The following is a 5,649-nucleotide window of genomic DNA, read 5'->3' as shown; positions in this document are numbered from 1 at the left end:
GGTGTAGGTAGGAGTTGGAGTCATCTGGCCTTCCCCGTTTGTGGAATATTGCCCTCCTCTGCAGCGGCATCTTGCCTGGGAGCAGGACCTCCAATGTCTGACCATGAAAGCCCCTAGCTTCCCTCCACACCACCAACCTGGACAGTCCTCCAATCCTCCTCATCCTCGAAGGTAGGAGAAAGGTGCACTTTGCTCCAGGTAAGTCTATAGCAGTGACATAAACACAAGATACCAGCAAGTTTTTCATACCCCTTTAACAGACTAAACAGACCTAAAAAACAAACAACAACAAAAAATCTTGTGCTCACTTCAGTAGCATATATACTAAAATTGGAACAATACAGAGAAGATTAGCATGGCCCCTGTGCAAGGTTGACATGCAAATCTGTGAAGCGTTCCATACTTTTTTCTGACTTCAGACTATACTACAAAGCTACAGTAATCAAAACAGTTTGGTACTGGCACAAGAACAGAAATATAGATCAATATTTTCTCAGGCTAGAAAGCCCAGAGATAAAAGCACTCACCTATGGTCAACTAATCTATGACAAAGGAGGCAAGAATATACAATGGAAAAAGACAGTCTCTTCAATACATAAGCAAAACAAAAAGAAAACCAACAGAATGGGAGAAAATATTTGCAAATGAAGCAACCCACAAGGGATTAATCTCCAGAATATACAAACAGCTCATGAAGCTCAATATCAAAAAACAAACAACCCAATCAAAAAATGGGCAAAAGATCTAAACAGACATTTCTCCAAAGAAGACATACAGATGGCCAAAAGGCACATGAAAAGATGCTCAACATCACTAATTATTAGAGAAAGGCAAATCAAAACTACAATGAGATATCAGCTCACACCAGTCAGAATGGCCATCATCAAAAAATCTACAAACAGTAAATTCTGGAGAGGGTGTGGAGAAAAGGGAACCCTTCTACACTGTTAGTGGGAATGTAAATTGGTGCAACCATTATGGAGAACAGTATGGAGATTCCTTAAAAAAACAAATATAGAACTTCCATATCATCCAGCAATCCCACTCCTGGGCATACATCCAGAGAAAACCATAATTCAAAAAGATACACGAATCCCAGTGTTCACTGCAGCACTGTTTACAATAGCTAAGACATGGAAGCAACCTAAATGTCCATCGACAGATGAATGGATAAAGAAGATGTGGTACATATGTACAATGGAATATTACTCAGCCATAAAAAAGAATGAAATAATACCATTTGCAGCAACACGGATGAACCTAGAGATTGTCATACTGGTTGAAGTGAGTCAGACAGAGAAAGACAAATATCATATGATATCATATGTGCTTATATGTGGAATTAAAAAATAATGGTACAAATGAACTGATTTACAAAACAGAAACAGAGTCACAGATATAAAAAACAAACTTATGGTTACTGGGGGGGAAAGGGGGGAGGGATAAATTGGGAGATTGAGATTGACATATACACACTACTATATATAAAATAGGTAACTAATAAGGACCTACCGTATAGCACAGGGAACTCTACTCAATATTCTGTAATGACCTATATGGGAAAGGAATCTTAAAAAGAGTGGGTATATGTATATGTACAACTGATTCACTTTACTGTACACCTGAAACTAACACAACATTGTAAATCAGCTATACCCCAATAAAAATTTGAAAAAAAATCCTACAAATATCTGCTCATTGCTATGTTCTCAGTGTATAAAACATAAGATGTTCTGTAGAATTACGATGCAAAGGGAAGGAGAGGAAAAGTTTTGAGGAAGGAAAACTATATGGAATAAACATAATGTTTTACCTAGCTGTGCAATATTCCAGAAGTTTCCCCAATGGTTCAAAGGGATAATATACAATCCTCAAGACACAATCACATTTATGTCTCTAGACTGTCACCCAGTGAGACATTTTGAAAAAAGATTGGCATAATGTCACTAAATGAGGTAAACCATACGGGGTGTTTTGTTTTTAAAATATGCTTTCCCCCGCCCCTGTCCCCATAATTAATATGTGCCAATTGTAGAACAATTTGAAAACACAGAAAGTGCTGTAAAGAATAAGATTCATATTGCCTGTAATCCCCTCACAGGGATAACCTTTGTGAGATTTTAGGCTTTCCTTCCAGTTTTCTCTCTCATGCTGGCTCTGTGTCCTGTATTTCTATAGTGACATAGCTGAGGTGTTAGAGTATGTGCAGATTGTGTCTTGTTTATCTTTCAATAATTTTGGATTGTCATGTTTCATTCTCAGGAAATATGTCTGAAAATGAAGTGAGGATGCCAGCCTCATAGTTTACACCTAGAACAGGACAAACAAGCCTCTCTCTTCCCTCAGCCAGGCACACACGGTCTCGAAGAGCCTTGTGGGCATAAAAGAAGGCTAAAAATAAAACAAGACTATAAACATCGTTTCATGGTGGCATCTGCAGGAACTGACTTTCTTAACCATTTCTCTTGATTGTTTCCCCTTTTTCACAGTTTTTTGTAACTCTCTCATTAATGTCTAGCTATATTTCTAAATTTTTCCTTAGGAAAAACAGTTTGAAGTCAAAGACCTTGGTCAAAGAACATGAACTTTTTGGTTAGCGTTTGCTCAGTGTGACACTTTTCTCTGAAAATGATATATTATCATCTTAAAATATGGAAAATACCAAAAAAACACCGCCTGTAAAACGAATAACATAAAAATCATAAATATTCCTATAACCTAGAGAAAATTACTGTCAGTACTGTGACATCTATAATCCCATATGATTTTAACATGTGTTTCTGCTTCTTTTATTAATGCTACTTACTGTTAATTGTATTTTTCCATATCATTAAATATGATTTGAAAATGTGATTTAAATGGCCTGATCTCTCTCACACTTCATAACATATTGAGCAGTTTCCCTTTCATTGGCTTTACTGGGCTGTTTCCCTCCTCTTTACTGTCTCAAACACTATGGCCATCAACACCCCAGGGTTGAATCTTGAAACCTCTACCAGCTCAGTCCCACCTCAGGGATGAGGACGTTGAAACCAGGACATGCGCAGAGATCTCTTCAGGCTGCTGTCGGCACATTTGTATTCTCCAGGCAACTGCCAAGAGGTGCCACTCTGGGTGGATGTGTCTCCTCTTAGGGGACAGATTAGAGAACAGGGCCCCTTTCCTAGGGCTGGTACAGCCTTGCAGATACATAATGGGGTAAGCAGAGTTGGGCTAGGTTTGTGCACCCACCTTCCTGGCCATGTGCATTTATTGCAGTCAACAACCTGGTCAACCTTACACAGCTGTCATGTTACATGTGATTTTTTACCCAACGTAAATGACAGAACTGGTTGGCAGATCCAAATGTGGTCAACCCCAGCTCTGCTGCTCCTTTAGCTGCTTCAAAATGCCTTCCTGATCAGGTCAATAGGCTAGCACTCTGGGTGGGGTTTCTACAGCTCTTGCTATGCAGTATTCATGGCCAGGCACTGATCAGAGTACATTTCATTTTTGAGAAAGCAGTCGCCACAGGATTATCTAAATGTTCCACTCAGGCAACTGCATGTATTGTCTGGCATTCTAATTTACCCAAACTTTGTGATATTAAAAAGTCTTGGGGCTTCCCTGGTGGCGCAGTGGTTGAGAATCTGTCTGCCAATGCAGGGGACATGAGTTCGAGCCCTGGTCTGGGAAGATACCACATGCCACGGAGCAACTAGGCCCGTGCGCCACAACTACTGAGCCTGCGTGTCTGGAGCCTGTGCTCCGCAACAAGAGAGGCCGCGGTAGTGAGAGGCCCGCACACTGCGATGAAGAGTGGCCCCCGCTCGCTGCAACTAGAGAAAGCCCTCACACAGAATCGAAGACCCAACACAGCCATAAATAAATTAATTAATTAATTAAAAAAAAAAAGTCTTAAGTTATGGACTGCAATTTAAAAAAAATTACTGTGGTCTTTGGGATCCTTAGGAAATGTCTCCTCAGCCAGTTCAACTGGGCAAATTGTTAAAAACAACAAGGATCTTGAACACGACCTTAACATCATCAGATGTGAGGGGAACAACTATAAGCCAATTACTTCAGGGATCACTGCTGATTTTGACGTCCCACCAGGATGTCCTGGAATTTTGTCCTAACCTAGTCATAGTTTTCCTTTCAAAATTTGGAAAGCAGCTTCCACCCAAAGGCTGACAGAAGATGGGAAAGTGACAATGAAATGAGAACCAAAGAGTTCAAGTGTCTATTTTATGTCCTTTAACCAGTCTTTTCTGTTGTGTATTTCGGCACGTGATTTTTAGACATATTTGAGTCTATCTTTGCAAAATTGAAAGCTGATTCAAAGCCACGCATTCAGAAAGAGACTAAAAGGCAATTGTAATTTATTATCCCACAGAAATTTCATTGTAATAATTGTTCTAGACTGATGGATTCCCCATTGAAAACTGGGTTCAAAAAGTGGCTTTGATAGAAAATCCCCTGGATTATAAAACAGCACCTAAAAAACACCCAGCAGACAGAAACAGAAGCATTCCTTCAGGTCTGGTGTGGTGTCCAGTGGACTTGCCCTGCACTCTTTTTTAACTTTCTATTTTGAAATAATCTCAGACTTAAACAAAAGTTTCAAAATAGTACTAAGAATGTCTATATACCTTCACCCATATTCTCCAAATGTCAGCATTTTAACCCATTTCCTTTATTGTTCTGGTTCTCTCTTCAGAGTGTACTTTCTAAAAATAGGAAAGTTCTCATAGGTAACCATGGCACAAAGTCCAAATTAGGAAATTAGTATTAATACAATACTGTTATCTAATCTGAAGCCTTTATTCTATTTTTGCCTGCTGGACTCGACCTTACCCACACTAGGACCAGTCGACCACCGGAGCCTCTTATGTAATGTCTTAAGAAAGACACATCATCAGACACAGCATGGCTTCTGTGACCTTCCTGCCAAAAATGCATAAACTTCATCTAATCTTGAGGAAACATCAAGCAAACCCAGAGTGAGGGTCATCCCAGAACATAACGGGACAGCCCTCTTCAAAAGTGCCAAGGTCACCAGTACCAAACAAGCAGGTAACCTCAGCAGAGACCAAAGGGGAATTGTTCCAAACGCATAGCCCGGCAGCTTGGTGAGTCTGAATTATTTGTGTAGATGAAGATTAAGCTAAATGACTTAACAACTGGATGAGATCCCAGGAAAGCAAATCCTCACTTATTCTCAAGAAACTCAAAGGGCACTTTCACAAACACATCCACACTCCGCCCCACGTATGACAGCGCAGACAGCTTTGACGGGCATTGCAACCCATCAAATGTAAACTGTTACCCTGTCGTCTGAAGGATGGGCTGAGCCCTGCAGCCCAAGCGCCTGGTCGTGCGTCTCTGTGTGGCCACCAGAGCCTGCAGGGCTGGGCACCCCGGGGCTTCTGGCTCCAGAATCAGAACAGAGCATCCCGGGGAAAGTGCACAGCACAGAGCTGCTTCCTTCCCCTTTTCTACATCACAGCACACTGAGAACCATCACATTTGTACAGCATAGCAACCAGGAGATTTAGGGGCATTTATAGAGTGCCTGGTGAGATTTTCATTATGTGTTCCTTATGTTATATAATTATGATAAGAAAAAATAAAATATGATCCTTTTAGAAAAATTTTTAAACATGGAAT

General features: G+C 40.4%; 1 non-coding gene across 1 annotated transcript; it reads left to right on the top strand.

Moving 5' to 3' along the window:
* The first annotated feature begins 300 nt into the window (after positions 1-300).
* LOC132350079 (U6 spliceosomal RNA) lies at positions 301-407 on the top strand. The gene has a single exon (XR_009497831.1). It is a non-coding gene; the product is annotated as a U6 spliceosomal RNA (small nuclear RNA).
* The last annotated feature ends 5,242 nt before the right edge of the window (positions 408-5,649 follow it).

The sequence above is a fragment of the Balaenoptera ricei genome, chromosome 15 (assembly GCF_028023285.1).
Source record: "Balaenoptera ricei isolate mBalRic1 chromosome 15, mBalRic1.hap2, whole genome shotgun sequence".
NCBI classification, from domain to species: domain Eukaryota; kingdom Metazoa; phylum Chordata; class Mammalia; order Artiodactyla; family Balaenopteridae; genus Balaenoptera; species Balaenoptera ricei.
This window is presented reverse-complemented; position numbering and strand designations above follow the sequence as displayed.